The 17,298-nt window shown below is 39.5% G+C and overlaps 1 long non-coding RNA gene across 1 annotated transcript in view; it reads right to left on the bottom strand.

Moving 5' to 3' along the window:
- Positions 1–11,805, bottom strand: part of LOC309621667 — a 311,127-nt gene extending 299,322 nt beyond the window's left edge. The window contains exon 1 of the long non-coding RNA XR_014240138.1: positions 11,481–11,805. This is a non-coding gene — a long non-coding RNA (uncharacterized lncRNA). The remainder of the gene's footprint in view (positions 1–11,480) is intronic.
- Positions 11,806–17,298: the final 5,493 nt, after the last annotated feature.

The raw sequence follows: 17,298 nt of genomic DNA on the forward strand, positions 1-17,298 counted from the left end.
CATGCCACAACTAAGAGTTCGCATGCTGCAACTAAAAGATCCCACGTGCCACAACTAAGACCCAGCGCAGCCAAATAAATAATTAAATAAGTATATTAAACAAAGAATGTCAGCTCCATAGGGGCACCCATAGCAGTACTACTCACGGATGCATGGTACACAGTGAAAGTCACTGAACGAATGACGGAATTTTTAGTAGATTTCAAACAAAGCCCGAGAACCACCTCATAGCATATCTCTACATTTCCTGGTCTTGACTTTGACTAGAAGTAGGAATACTAAAATAAATCAAAAATAATGTATAAAACCCTCAGAAAAGGTATCTCCCAAAGAGCTAAAACCAGGGGATATTAATGACAGTGCACTGCCACCTGGAATTTCAGGCGTTTGGGGCTCCTAAAGTCCTAAACCCGCCCAATCATCCCTCTACTGTCAGTTCAAAAAGCTGACGGTCAACTTTTCCAGTAGAGGTGATGTTTCCTGGGTCCTTAGAACTCTCTAGGAATATATATTAAGACCTCAGCTTTGCTAATATTGCTAGAGCATGTAGCATTTTCCCTTAATTATGTGGACCCAGGCAACGAGACAGCTACAAAGTTGAGTCAGTTGCAGATGTTGGCTGATTGGCTAGACTTTCCTTTTGGCTAAGAGTGGTTTCCCCACACTTGCCGTGGGATCTAAACTCATGGCGCTGAAACATCACCAGTAGCCCCTTCCAAGAATTTCGGAGACTTCTGGGCAGTAGTAAACACTCCTTACAGCTGTCTGATACTGGCATGCCAGAGGTCTGTGGGTTTCACATCCATCCTTTTGCAGAGTGAGCTGGTGGCAGGTGGAAAGTCCTCTGTGGCCTGACGCTGTTCTAGTCTCCCCTATGTGCTGTTTTGTTTAATAAGACATTTCCAGTGGAGCACTTAATATATATTAGATTCTCAAAGTCTCATTCAACAAAGCACATAAAGCAGAGACCTGTGCACTGCCCCCAAATTCTGGATTTTAGTATCATGATATATTAACTAGGAATTGTATAGTTTATATGCTTTTTTAAAAAACAAACTCCAGCACTACTTACAATAGCCAAGACATGGAAGCAGCCTAAATGTCCGTCCACAGATGAATGGATAAAGATGATGTGGTATATATCAATATATACACAATGGTATATTATGCAGCCATAAAAAAGAATGAAATAATGCCATTTGCAGCAACATGGACGGACCTAGAGATGATCATACTAAGTGAAGTGAGTCAGACAGAGAAAGACAAATATTACATGGTATCACTTATACATGGAATCTAAAAAAATGATACAAATGAACTGATTTACAAAACAGAAATAGACTCACAGACATAGAAAACAAACTTATGGCTACCGAAGGAGAAACGTGGGGAGGGATAAATTAGGAGTTTGGGATTAACAGATACACACCATTATATATAAAATAGATAAACACAAGGACCTACTGTATGGCACAGGGAACTACATTCAGTATCTTGTAATAACCTATAATGGAAAAGAATCTGAAAAAGAATATATATATGTATAACTGAATCACTTTGCTGTACACCTGAAACTAACACAACATTCTATCAACTATACTTCAATTAAAAAAAAACCCAGGGCTTCCCTGGTGGCGCAGTGGTTGAGAATCTGCCTGCCAATGCAGGGGACACGGGTTCGAGCCCTGGTCTGGGAAGATCCCACATGCCGCGGAGCAACTAGGCCCGTGAGCCACAACTACTGAGCCTGCGCGTCTGGAGCCTGTGCTCCGCAACAAGAGAGGCCGCGAGAGTGAGAGGCCGGCGCACCGCGATGAAGAGTGGCCCCCGCTTGCCGCAACTGGAGAAAAGCCCTCGCGTAGAAACAAAGACCCAACACAGCCAAAAATAAATATAAATAAATAAATTTAAAGAAAAAAATTAAAAAAAAAAAACCCGAGGCGTGCTCATTTCCCCACTAACTTTTCCTGGTGACAGACGGAAAATAGCAGTTGTGAAGTGCCTACCTCCTATTCAGGCTCTGCTTTTTGGGGGATGGGCAAACTTGGTCACATTATTTTAACTAGCATAGAAAATACTAGTGCTGTGTTTAGTACACAGGTGGCCATCACTGTCTTAAACCAATAGTAATTCCCATCAACCACGGGCTCAGAAGAGCTCAGGGAAAATTAAATAGCAACCACCTACAAGATCAGAGAGAGAGTTGCCAGCCTGCAGATCAGGGGTCTGGTGGTCACATGCCAGGGTTCCTATAGTTCTAGTGATTAGCAGATGTTAAAGGACTGTGCCATTCCAGCAGAAGTGTAGCTCTTCTGAATTTTTCTGGGAAGAGATAATCATGGCTGATCTTAGAACCTGAATGATGTCTTGTAAGAGGAAAACCGGCCCAAATAAACTGGTTTAAAATAAACGAACAAAAAAGACAACGAAATTTCTCATAGGACTGGTTTAAGCCTTTTTACTCTCCTTGAAAGCTGCCACAATTTTCTCAGATGTCCCCAGTTTTCAGAGCCGCAGAGGCTGCGTGGCAGGGCAGGTGGCGTCTCCAACCTGGGGCGCCAATACCCAGGCTTGTGGGAGCCAACACAGATAAGGAGTCAGCCCAAAGGACTGCCTACCAGTGGGGTTTGGACTCACAGCCTTTCCCTCTTCTTCAGTGTCTTTCCTCTCTAGGCGGCATTTCTGTCTAGAGATGCAAGTTGAAAGTGCAGAATCTGTGTCCATCATTTCTGTGGGTTCCTCACCACCCGTTGCCTGTGGCTGCCTGGCCTCTTCAATTGAAAATCCAATCAGCTGTGCTTAGTCAAGTGTTTACCTCTGCTGTTTGAAAGTTTAAATGGATCTTTAACTCTTTCCCTCACTAGAAGTCTCCACAAAGCCATGGATAATTGATGCAGGGTTGAATGGGGCCTCAGGTTTTCTTCTCTTTTGGGGCTGGTGGCTCTCAGCTGGAGGAAGTTTTACACGTCAGACAGGGTGGGACGGCGGCCATCTGTGACTGTCAATCAGGGAGGCTGTTTGTCTGGGGAAGGCCCTGCACAGGGACACAAACAAACTCTTCCAAACAAAGGTGGAAACAAAAGAGAAAACAAAGCCTGAAGGGGGGTTCCCAGGTTAAGATTTCCCTCTCTACGACCACAAGCAAAAGGGCTCGATGTTCTATCATTTAACTCTGCTCTTCAAGTCAGAAGTTGCACAGAGGTTAAGTATTTGCAGATTTTAGCCACCTACCATGTTTTGAAGCACAAAGCACTTCGAGCAATAATTTTATAATCATAAAATAGGCTGGTAACTTTGATCCTTGAAACTGACAAAAAAGTAAACCTAAAATGTTTTCCTCTGTGTCGCTTATTTTTTTTCCAGTACTTCTGTGGTCCTGTATTTTGCATATAATTACCAAATTAAAAAAAGAGGTCTCTATGTCATGTCTGTGTCCATCTTTCTTTCTACAGGCCTGCTTAGAAAATCCTTTTAAAAAGAACTTTGGGGCTTCCCTGGTGGCGCAGTGGTTGAGACTCTGCCTGCTAATGCAGGGGACACGGGTTCGAGCCCTGCTCTGGGAAGATCCCGCATGCCGCAGAGCAACTAGGCCCGTGAGCCACAACTACTGAGCATGCGCGTCTGGAGCCCGTGCTCCGCAACGAAAGGCCACGATAGTGAGGCCCACGCACCGCGATGAAGAGTGGCCCCCACTTGCCGCAGCTAGAGGAAGCCCTCGCACAGAAACGAAGACCCAACACAGCCAAAAATAAATAAATAAATAAATAAATAAATAATAATTTAAAAAAAAAGAACTTTGTAAGGTAGCAATTTCTGTCTTTCCAATGTATCCTTTTTATAATGAAACATACATTTTTTTTTCAAAGTCCATGGCAAGTATATTTCTTATGCCTTAGCCCCAAACGCCAAATATAATTTATGCATTCTTTCAACCCGAATGTTCTTTGAAAGCATGCTAAATATGTTTGAGACCAACGTTAATAAATATTTAAGAAATTAAAGTGAAAAGTAAAAATCGAAAAGAAAAGGCACCAGACTGGAAAGAAAGGAGTACATTTGTTTTTATTCAGAGACAGGATCTTACATGTAGAAAATCCTGAAGAACTCACACACATACACACATACACAAATCTACTAGAACTAATAAATTAGTTCAGCAAGATTGTAGGATACAAGATCACCATACAAAATCCAATTCTATTTCCATGTACTAGCAATGAACAACCAAAAATGAAATTAAAGAAACAATTTCATCCATAATAGCATCAAAAACATTAAAATATTTGTGAATAAATTTAAGAAGACACATAAGACTGAAAACTACAAAGCACTGCTGAGAGAAATTAGGGACGACGTAAACAACTGTAGAGACATTTCATTCATGGATTGGAAGACTTAATGTTGTTAAAATGACAGTTGTCTCCAAATCTATACATTCAACAAAATCCCTACCAAAATCTGAGTAGGCTTTTTTTTGAGGGGGGGCAGAAATTGAAAAACTGATGCTAAAATTCATATGGAAATGCAAAGGATCCAGAAGAGCCAAAAACAAGTTTGAAAAAAAAAAGAAAGAAAAGAATAAAGTGAGAAGATTTTTATTTCCTGATTTCAAAACTTACTATAAAGCTACAGTAATCAAGACACTGTGGGACCAGCATAAGGACAGACATATACATCAACAGAACAAAACTAAGAGTCCAGACATAAGTCCTTAAGTTTATGGTCAATCAATTTTCAACAAAGGTGCCAAGACAATCCAACGGGGGAAGAAAACGTTTTTATCTTCAAACAAAAAAACAAACATTTTTCAGACAACTAGATAGCCACATGCAAAAAAAGATGAATTTAGACCCTTACCTCACGTTATACATGACAACTCAAAAATCAAACAAAGACCTAAGAGCTAAAATGCTAAAACACTTCTAGAAGAAAAAGAGAAAAAAATCTTTGGGGAATTCAGTTAGGCAAAAAGTTCTTAGATAAGACACTAAAATTCATTCCAAAAAGTTGTAAACTGGACTTCAAAATTAAAACCTTCTGTACTTCAAAAGTCACTATGAAGAAAATGAAAAAGAAGCCACTGACTGGGAGGAAGTATTTGTGAATTATACACATGATAAATAACATAAATAAAGACAATCAATTTTTTAAATGGGCATAAGATTTAAATAGATATTTCACCAAAGAAGATATAAGAATGGCTAATCACCACAAACATGTCCAATATCACTAACTGTTAGGGAAATGCAAATCAAGACCCCAATGAAGCACCACTTCACACCCACTAGGAAGGCTAGAATCAAAGACAACAGCAAGTGTTGATGAGGCTATGGCAAACCTGGAACTCTCATAAAATGATGGTGAGAATGTAAATGTAGTATAATTTAGAAAGCAACTAGTGATTCCTTAGAAAGTTAAACATGAATTCACCATACAGCCCAGCAATTCCACTCCTAGTTACATACCCAGGAGAAATGAAAACATACATCCACACTTGTACGTGAATGTGAACACAGCAGCATCGTTTGTAATAGACCAAAAGTGGGAATAATTCAAATGTCCATCAACTGGCGAAGGGATAAACAAAATGTGGTCTATCCACGTAATGGAATATTATTCAGCAACAAAAGGGAACGAGAGACCGGAACACACAACGTGGATCAACCTCCAAAACCTGGTGTTAAATGAAAGAAGCCATGTGCAAAAGACAAACAGTCTACAACCTGTAAGATTCCACTCATATGAAATGTTCAGAAAAGGAAAATTACTATAGAGACAGAAAGCAGATTATTGGTTGCCTGGGGATGGGAGCAGGAAGTGACTACAAGTGGGCACAGGGGGTCTCTTTGACACATGGAAATGTTTTAAAATTAGACTGTGGTGCTGGCTGCACAACTCAGAGTTTACTAAAACTCATCAAATTTACACTCATAGTGAGTGAATTTTATAACATGTAATAGCATGCCTCGATAAAGCTGTTTTTCAAAGAGTAAAAGTTGCAAAATTTTGTTTTGACCAAAACCATGTTTCAAAGACACCAATTCTCACACGAATTCAAAAAGATCAATATTCAGACTCTGGATTAAGCTCTGAAGTCAGTGTGAGAAAATGAAATGTCTTCCATGGCAATAATGATGTGACGTCATAGTACTTTAACCATGATGTTCTTTATATATGAGAGTAACATTTGCATACTTTATGAATTAAGCATCTATTTTGGAGTCTCCTTATAATCGGAAACATCCTTCTCTAACAGGAGAGGGTATGCAGTCAGAGAAGTGAGTAGATTGTCAACAGACAGATGGAATTTATCAAATGTTATGTGCCCCACTTGCATATGATGAAATTATTTCAGTATATCACAGAAGAAAATGGTAGCAAAACATCTTAACCATACAAATTGATTTTAACCGACAAATTGATTTTACTGTCTATTTGATAACCAGTATCCCTTTAAAACCATTCTTTCAATGAGCCAAACCCAGGACACTTGTCAATCTCTAAATGAGTAAGTTTTACTGACAGCAAATTAGGAATCCACTTCATTGATGTCCGTTAAGACGTATGGTTTCTATGTTAGGATGAGGAAGATAAAGGCAGCTGTCATTTACTTAACCTTTTTTATTCTGGAAACCGGCAATTAAAAACAAAGAAGTTAAGCATTGATCCTGCTCTATTAGTCTTCTATTGCTGTGTAACAAACACCCACAAACTCAGTGACTTAAAAACACCGCTAATAAATACCTCCCAGTTCTGGAGGTCAGAAGTCCTGGCTGGCTCTGCTGGGTTTTCTGCCTAGGGGCTCACAAAGCCAGAATCAAGGTGCTGGCAACCTGGGTTCTTATCTAGAGGCTCCAGGGAGGAATCTGCTCCCAAACTCATTCATGCTGTTGGCAGAATGCAGGTCCGAGGGCTGTAGGACTGAGGTCCCCGTTCCCTTGCTGCCTGCCAAGGAGGAGGGGTCACCCTCAGCTCCTCGACACACTCACAATCCTTCTCATGGGGCCCCCTCCACCTGCAAAGTTGCCAAGGGTGCGTCCCACCTTTCTCCTGCTTCAATCTCTCTGACTTCTGCTGCCGGCCTGAGGACATTCTCTGCTTTTAAAGGGCTGGTGTGAGCAAATTCAACCCACCCAGAACACAACCTTAATTATATCTGCAAAATCTCTTTCAGCGGGTTACCCCTGGGAGTAACCCCTGGAGGCTTTTAAAAGTCACGGGAGACGTCGCAGAAATCTGCCAACCGCACCTGACTGTCTTTACAGGCAAATATATAGCGCAAGTGGATGAGTAAAAAGCAGTCAACGTGGAAGGAATGGCATGATTAGCAAACTCACCGCTTCCTAACTTCCTAATAAAATAATCGATTTATGCAGAGATCGTCAGTGAAAATGAAACGAATGGCAGATGACAGCTGAGTGAGGAGCCGGAGAGCTGAGCGCACCTGAGCCCACTTTAGAGAAGTGACGGACGGCTGAGCGGCCCCTACGTGTCATGTGCCTCTTGCTACAAAGTCCGAACCTAACACGCTAATCCAGCTGTTGGAGCTGGCTTTCAGCTCATAGGAAATTTAGGAAGCAGAAGTGCAATTTAAATGACACCACGAAAAAGCAAACAGAGAAATCCAGAATGTGGAACACTCTACAGCCGGCCCAGTTTCTTCAATACGTCAATTACCTGGGGGTGGGGGTGGGGGTGGGGTGGGGGGCTGTTCTGGATTAATGGGATGTTATTACCAATTACAATACAAGAACAATATTTGGATCCTGATTCAAAAAACACAAGAGTAAAAGGACATTTTAAAGTTAATCAGAAAAACCTGAATATGGACTCAGTATTAAAGTAAGAATCATCATTTTCATTGGTTGGCATAAAGGTCTTAAGGTTGTATGAGAAAACATTCAGATTTTTAAGAGACGCACATAGGGCTGAAATGCTACGAGGGGTTTGCTAATTGCTTTAAAATATTCCGGCAACCACAAGAAGAGGGGATGGACAAAGCAGGTACACACAATGTTGAAACATACCGAATCTGGCTGATGTATATGCATGGGGGCTCATTGCTCTGGTCCACTTTTACCCCGGACTAAACATTTTTATAATAAACGATTTCATTTAAGAGATTTCATTCATTGAGCATCTGCTGAGAATCAATCACTGTGCTCAGGGCTTCGCATCCACTTCCTGCTGGATCCTCACTACGGCCTTATGAAGCAGGTACCATTTGTATCCCCACTTTTATAGCTAAGAATATGAAACAACGACCAGTGTGGGGTGTAGCCGACAGGCCTGCCAATTGCCCGCCACCCCAGCGAAGCCTCAGAGGCCAAGGAAATGAAAGATTTCTACATTTTTTGGTTTCACAAAGCAGTCTGACAAGTCGCCTGCAGCCTGCGTTGGAGGGCGATCCCCCAAACCATGCGCCAACCGCAGCACAGGGGATGCTGGAAGGTTCGGAAGGAGACAAAAGGCGGAGACAGGTAGAGGGTGAAAGAGAAACAGAGGGACCACAGAAAAGCAACAAGGTGGAAACACACGGAGACAGTCACGGAAAGGGGCGGAGGGAAGAGATGGGGAGACAGTGGGGAAGAGGGATGTGCTTGAAGGGGGATGTCACAGACCTAGAGTCAGACAAAGCTACTGCAACCTTGGTCCACCTTCCACTCTGCCCCACCCCTCACACCAACCAGAAAACGGGAATGCCTCGGAGCAAAGGAGGGACCAGACACGTTCAGTATAGAGCTCTGTCCACGTGTAGTTACAGATCCGTGTCAGGCACGGTTACCTTGTCCTCTCTCCCCATCCCCCAGCCCCGATCCCGTGACCTTCTCCCCAGACAGCTCACCAGCTCCAAGCTCAGAGTCAGGAGGAAGGGAAGGAGGAGTTATTTATTTATCTAAACCATGTTTCAGTTTTTTAATGGCCTAACTGAGATAAAAGTCACAGACCCTCAGTGCCCAGCAAAGCTGTTCTCAGCGGGGAAAGTCTGTGAGGCTGAAGTTAATAGCGCGAGGGCCACGTTAATGCCACTAGGGGGTTCAGATCAGAGGCTCCTGGAGGCGGCTTCAGGTGACCGTTTAATCACAACGGAAAAAACGGGTCTGGGGTTTGCAACGTGTGACTGGGGGGGTGGGGGGAGTGGGGATGGCAGAAAGGGGTTACAGGAGGGAGCGTGGGGAGCAGAAAACACAAAGGAAGACAGAATCCTCAAACAGAATCCTCAATGCCTTTCGGAGACTGGAACTAGACCTGCAGAGGAGGGCAGCCCTGTCACACCGACCCCCCCACCCCGCCCCGGGCATGTTAATAACACGGAACCACTTGCTCAAATTACACGTTAAAAAACACCTTCTTGGCCTTCCCTGGTGGCGCAGTGGTTACGAATCCGCCTGCCAACGCAGGGGACACGGGTTCGAGCCCTGGTCCCGGAAGATCCCACATGCCGCGGACCAACTAAGCCCGTGCGCCACAACTACTGAGACTGCGCTCTAGAGCCCGCGAGCCACAACTACTGAGCCCGCGTGCCACAACTACTGAAGCCCGCGCACCCTAGAGCCCGTGCTCCACAATAAGAGAAGCCACCACAATGAGAGGCCTGCGCACTGTAACAAAGAGTAGCCCCCGCTCACCGCAACTAGAGGAAGCCAGTGTGCAGCAATGAAGACCCAACACAGCCAAAAATAAAATAAAATAAAAAATAAAATAAATTAAATTAAAAAAAAAAACTGTAAATGACGCCTGCCCTCAAAAAATGCCCTGGGGTAGGGCATAGGCAAGGAAATTCAACACATGACAAATTTTTCAAGAACTCAATATGAAGAGGGAAGGTGTAGTTACTCTTTAAAAAAAAAGGAAAAGAAAAAAAAGGACATGCCTGAAGTTCACTATAAGGAATTCTTAGCCATATGCAAATCCAACGTCCAAAAAGGTTTCAGCTCACACCAGTCAAATGACCATCAGCAAAAAGTCTACAAACTATAAATGCTGAAGGGGTTGTAGAGAACTGTGTACCTTCTAGCTGCTGGTGGGATGTAAAGTGGTAACAGCACTAACACAAACTGAATGGAGCTGCTTTAAAAGGTAAAAATTCAGCTACCATATGATGCGGCAGGGCACCTTTTGGGCCTATAACCTAAGGCCACCAGAATCGGAAAGACAGAGGCAGGCAAATGTGCACTGCAGCAATATTGAAATAGCCAAGATATGGAAGCAAAAAAAAGGTCCATAAACAGATGAATGGACAAAGAAGAAGTGGTATATAGACAGAATGGAATATAAGTCACGAAAAAAAATAAAAGAATGGCATATGCAGCACCACACATGAGCCTAGAGATAATCACACAACGTGAAGTAAATCAGAATGCGAAAGACAAATGCCTTTTGATGTCACTTATGTTATCTGAAAATTCATAAAAATGAACATATTTCCACAGAGAAAGGCAATCTCAGATTGAGAAGACAAACTTATGGTTAAGCCAAAGAAAAGGTGTGAGGAATGGATAAATTAGGATATTGGGGTTAACACACATATACTAATACATATAAAATATATAATCCCCAAAGACCTATGGAATACCAAGAGTGGTCTACTCAACACTCTGTAATAACCTACATGGAAAAGAACCCAAAGATCAATAGATATATGTATATGTGTAAATGAACAAGATTCTGTACACCTAGAAAAAAAGACATTTTTCAATCAAGTTTGCTCTGATAAAAACTACAACTTAAAGACACAGACAAGAATTAAGGAGGCTAAAACTTATGGGGGTTTGTCCTGGCACATTCCACTCTAATCTGCAACCTAAAAGCACAACTTGCAGCAAGGTTCTGTTTCCCTAGCAAGCAGAGTTGGCAACGTAGAAGTCTTCCCACCCTAAGGCCGTTTCCTCAAACAGCAGCTCAAATCTACTGCTAATGGTCACTAATAGTCACAAGGACTGCAGGGCTGTAAATGACTCATGCCGTCAAAAAATATCCTGGGGCAGGGAATGGCCAAAAAATCCAAACGCGGCAAATTTTTCAAGAAGGCAATTAGAAGTTGTAAGTTTAGCTCAATCTTAAAAAAAAATGAAAAGGACATTGATAAACGCAAAACATCAGGAATTGTCAGACGCATGGAAACCCAATCTACACAAAGGTATCACCTCACACCAGTCAGAATGACCATCAGCAAAAAGTCAACAAACAATAGATGTTGAAGAAGTTGTGGAGAACAGCATAACCTCTCGGTCTAAGTGGGATGTAAAGTGGTAACAGCCAATAATAGGAACAGAATGGCAGTGTGTTTAAAGGTAAAAAGTGAGTCACCATATGATCTGGAAGGCCCACTATTGGGCCTGTCACCTGTGAAAGCCAGAATCCAAAAGACACGGGATGGAAAATCGTGTATTGCAGCAGTATTTACAATAGGCAAGACATGGAAGCAAACAAAATGCCCATCAACAGATAAATGGACAAAGAAGAAGTGGTATACGTACCGAATGGAATAGTAGCCTCGGGAAAAAAATGAACAGTGCCGTTTACAGGACTACAGATGAGCCTAGAAATAATCATATTAGGTTAAGTCAGTCAAAAGGGAATGACAAATATCCTATGATATCATTTATACATGTTATCCTAAGATTGCTACCAATGAACATATTTCCACAGAAAAAGACACTCACAGACTTATAAAACAAACTAATGGTTAACCAAAATGAAAGGTGGGAGGATGGATAATTTAGGACTAAGGGGCTAACATACATAGATTAATGTATGTTAAATGTATATAAACATATAACATATAAACTATATGAATTATATAATCACGAATACATAGAAAATATATAATGACAAAACACCTACCAAATACCAAGGGAGGTCTACTCAACATTCTGTAATAACATACATGGTAACAGGATCCGAAGATGAACAGACATATGCATGAATCATTGAGCAGATTCTGTACAGCCAAACAACCACAACACTCTAATCAAATTTACTCCGATAAGAAATAGAAATTAAATTTAAAAAACAAACATAAGTAAGGAGACATAAACTTCTGGGGGCTTGTCCCAGCACATTCCACTCTAATTTACAACCTTGGAACGCTACCTCCAGGAAGACTCTGTTGCCCTAGTAACAAGAGTTGAGAACGAAATAATGCTGCCACCTTGTGGCTCTTTCCCACAACAGCAGCTTTAAACCCAGTGCTAATGGTAGCTTAATAGTCACAAGGACTGCTGGGCTGTAAATGACGCCTGCCCTCAAAAAATGCCCTGGGGTAGGGAATAGGCAAGGAAATTCAACACATGACAAATTATTCAAGACGTCAATATGAAGAGGGAAGTTGTAGTCACTCTTTAAAAAAAAAGGGAAAAGAAAAAAAAGGACATGCCTAAAGCTCAGTATAAGGAATTATTAGCCACATGCAAATTCAACGTCAAAAAGGTTTCAGCTCACACCAGTCAAATGACCATCAGCAAACACTGCAGGATTCCACTCCCTGTGCTTTGTGGCTGCTTCCCAATAGCTATCTAGTTTACATTTGGTAGTGTATATATGTCCATGCCACTCTCTGACTTCATCCCAGATTACCCTTCCCCCTCCCTGTGTCCTCAAGTCCATTCTCTATGGCTGAGTCTTTATTCCTGTCCTGCCCCTAGGTTCTTCATAACCATTTTTTTCTTTTTTTTTAGATTCCATATATATGTGTTAGCATACGGTATTTGTTTTTCTCTTTCTGACTTACTTCACTCTGTATGACAGTCTCTAGGTCAATCCACCTCACTACAAATAACTCAATTTCATTTCTTTTTATGGCTGAGTAATAGTCCATTGTATATATGTGCCACAGCTTTATCCATTCATCTGTCGATCCTGCCAACACTTTTACTTTACTCAACTGAGACCAATGTCAGACTTGTAAGGTAATAAATTTACGATGTTTTGAGTCACTCAATTTGCGGTAATTCGTATGAAAGCAATAAAAAACAAATACAGAGGTCCTACAAGAGCCAGGCTATATATTTATATTTAAGTATTTCTAAAATGAATTTAACCCTGTGATTCACAGCAGCAGCAGCTTCCAAGGGATCCCACCACACACCTGAGGCGAAAGCAGCCTAATAAAGAAGCAGTGACAGCAGCAGGTCACTGCCCCACACTTGGGGTAGAGGGGGATTTGATCTACTGTAGCAGCAGCATAGCCTGAATGGGAATGCATCCTCCTGTGGCACTAGTCCCATCAGCATTAGTCTAATCTGCTAGCATCTGCTGTGCCAACAGGCCCAACGTATACAAACCCTCCAACTCAGTAGCATTAAGTGAGCCAGGCTCAGTGTTTCCTGAAACTCATATCCAATGGCACTGGAAAGCCCAGATATCACCTACTGTTATGAAAACATAAAAAACAATAACAGAAGACTGGCAACTTCAGAAAGAAAAGGCGAACAATGGAATGGGTGAAAACAAGTGGGATAAATATAAGAGACTATCATTAGTCTCATGAGTTTCTTAAATTCCCTATGATGGTCAAACAAAAATTATGACACCGTCTGATGTGGTTCTCAATGTATATAAAGGAAATACTACAGAAAATCATACTTTAAAACTGGGGACTATTAAGAGACCTAAATGGAAGTAAAATTTTGAAACTTCACTTGAAGTAATAAAAGACAGATTCCAGTAGGCTATGATAAGTTACATATGTATAGTGTAAGGCCAAAAGCAACCACTAAGAAAACTATACAAACAGTATACACAAATGATTATAAATAAATTAGATTAAAATGGACTTACCAAAAAATGTTTAAGTAACCCACAAGAAGGCAAAATAAGAGAAACACAGGATTGAGAAACTAAGGTAAAAGACAAAACAAAAAATAAAATGGTAGACCTAATCTTTAACATAGCAATAATTACATTAACTGTAAATGATCTAAATAACCAAGTCAAAGACAGAGATTGGAAGAGTAGATGAAAAAATCACAAGCATGATCCAACTCTATACTGTCTATAAGAAGCTTACTTTAAACATCATGATATAGGTAGTTCAAAGTAAAAGGATGAAAAAGGTATATCATGTGAACATTCATCAGAAAAAGCAGGAATGGCTATATTAATATCAGATAAAGTAGATTTCAGAGCAAAGGAAATTATTAGGGGCAAAGAGGGTCATTACATAAAGATAACAGGAATAATCCACCTAGATGACCTAGTGATACTAAATGTGTGTGCACCAAACAACAGAACTTCAAAACACATGAAGCAAACACTGAAAAAGGTAAAAGGAGAGAATTTCAAATCCACAATTATTATTTGAGACTTCAACACAGCAATTTATAGAACTCCCAGAGACAAAAATCAGCAAGGGTATGGAAGAACTGAAAACATCATCAATCAACAGGATATAACTGACATTTAAAGAACACACTCAAAAAAAAAAAAAAAAAGAACACACTCAATAAAAACAGAATACACATTCAAGTGTCCATGGAACATTCACTCATATACCATACACTGGGTGATAAAAAAACATTAGCAGATTTAAAAGAATTAAAATCTTAGAGAGTATGTTCTCTAGCCATAATGGAACCAGACTAGGAATCAATAACAGAAAGACAACAGGAAAATCTTCAATCACATGAAAACTAAACATCACAATTCCAAATAACTCATGGGTAAAAAGTCAAGGAAAAATTTTTAAATGCATAGAATAAAAGAAAATGGAGATATAACAGATCAACGTTTGTGGAATGAAGTGAAAGCAATGCTGAAAGGGAAGTTTATAGCACTAAATTGGGAAAGAAAATATTTCAAAGAAATAGTCTAATTTTCTATATTAAAATAGTAAAAACGGAAGAGGAAAAAACACTAAACAAGCAGAAAGAAGGAAATAATAAAGATGAAACAAAAATCCATGAAACTGAAAACAGGAAAATGGGGGGGGGAGGAAATCAATGAAACAAAAGGCTGGTTCTTCAAAATAAACAATCTCATCAAGAAAGATGTAGCAAGACTGATCAAGATAAAAAGAGAGATGGCACAAATCACAGATATCAGAAATGCAACCAGGGATACCATGACATATCCTGCAGGTTAATAAGGGACAAGTTATTATGAACAAGTCTACACTATAAATTCAAAAATGTGGATGAAATGGACCAATGCGTCTACACCCAAAACTACCAAAACTCAGCCAAGATGAAAGAGACAATCTCAATTTTCCTGTAACCATGAGAAACACTGATTTTTCATTTAAAAACTCCCAAAAGAAATATTCAGGCTTAGATGTTTCACTTTTACCCAAGACTTAAAGAATTAACACCAATTTTACATGACTTGATAAGAAACAGAAGTAGAGGGAACAGTTCCTAATTAATTTTATGAAGCCAGTATTACCTTGATACCAAAACCAGACTGGGATAGTATAGAAAGAAGAAAACTACAGGCCAGTATTTTTTATGAAATTGGCTGTAAAAATCTTCAGCCAAATATTAGCAAATTAACTCCAGAAATATATAAAAAGAATAATATACCATGACCAAGTGGTATTTATTCCAGTTATGCAAAGTTGGTTAAATATTTGAAAATCAAACAATGTAATCTACCATATCCAATAGATTAAGGGGGAAAAGTCATGTGATCCTAATCATTAATGCAGAGAAAGCATTTGACAAAATCCAATCCCATTCATGATTTAAAAAAAAAGAAGAAAAGAAACTCCAAGCAAACTAGGAATAGAAAAGGAACATACAGAAACTCATAAAGATGATCTACAAACAACCTATACCGACATTATATTTAACTGTGAAAGACTGAACGCTTTCTCTGTAAGATCAGAAACAAGGCACCGATATCTGCTCTCACCACTTTTATTAAATATATTACTGGAGGTTCTAGTAAGAAAATAAAGCAAAAATAAATAAATAGATACATTTAAAAGTTAAATTCTTAAAAAGTTTATTTAAAAGATGAAAGAACTATTCCTACTATGTTGAATAGGAAGGAATATATCCTCCTGAATGTTGAATAGTAATATATCCTATTATATTGAAAAAGGAAAACTAAAACTGTCTGTATCTGAAGATGAGATGATAATCTAAATGGAGAAAATACCAAGGAATCCACATAAAGCTTGAGAAATAATATTAGTTTGTAAATGTTTTAGAGTACAAGATCCACACAATTTTATCAAATTATATATTAATAACAAATGTGTAGAAGCTTAAATAAAAATATGTGATGCCATTTACAACTGACCTAAATAAATACTTAAATAGAAGCCCAATAAGACATTTATAGGACCTCTATACTGAAAATTACAAAATGCTGATGAAGAAAATTTTAAAAGTCCCAAACAAATAGGGAGACATACCTTGTTCATGGATTAGAAAACACAACATAATAAAGCTGTCAATTCTCCCCAAGTTAAGAGGCTTAACACAATTACTCTTAAAATGCCCTCAAGGTTTTTGTGGATGTAGACAAGCTTATTCTAAGATTTATATGGTAGGAAGAGGCTGAAGAATAGCTAAAACAATTTGTAAAGGAAGATTAAAATGGGAGGAATTAATCTACCCAATTTCAAGATTTCGCAGTAATGATGGAGGGTAGATACATAGATCAATGGAATGGAACAGAGAACCCAGAAATAGACTGACACAAATACATTTAACTTGGTTTTGACAGCAGTGCAAAAGCTATCAAGGAAGAAAAGACTTTTCAAAAAATGGTACTGAAACAGTTGGACATCCCTCGACAAAAACAAACAAACAAACAATGAACCTTAACCTAAACCTTACACATCTTACACAAAAATTAAATCAAAGTGGATCATAATCTTAAATGTAAAAGCAGGACATTTTTAGAGAAAAAAAATAGGAGAAAATCTTTGGCATCTAGAACTAGGTGAATAATTCTTAGACTTGACACCGAAAGTATGATCAATAAAAGCAAAAACTGATCAATTGGATCTCATCAAAATGAGTTAAAAATGCTTCATAGAAGATCCTTTTAAGTGGATGAAAACTCAAATTACACAGTGGGAAAACATATTTGAAAATCCCATAGGAGACAAATGACTTGTATCTATAATATACAAAGAACTCTCCAAACAACTTAAAAAAATCCAACTAGAGAATAGGCAGAAGACAGGAACAGACATTTCATGGAAGAGAATATACACATGGCAAAGAAGCACATGAAAAGATGTTCAACATCGTTAGCCATCAGGGAAATGCAAATTAAGACCATAATGAGATATCAGAGAATAACTAAAATTAAAGTATAGTGACAACATCAAATGCTAGCGAG

This window comes from Balaenoptera borealis, assembly GCF_965194805.1.
Source record: "Balaenoptera borealis genome assembly, contig: HAP1_SCAFFOLD_801, whole genome shotgun sequence".
NCBI classification, from domain to species: Eukaryota; Metazoa; Chordata; class Mammalia; order Artiodactyla; family Balaenopteridae; genus Balaenoptera; species Balaenoptera borealis.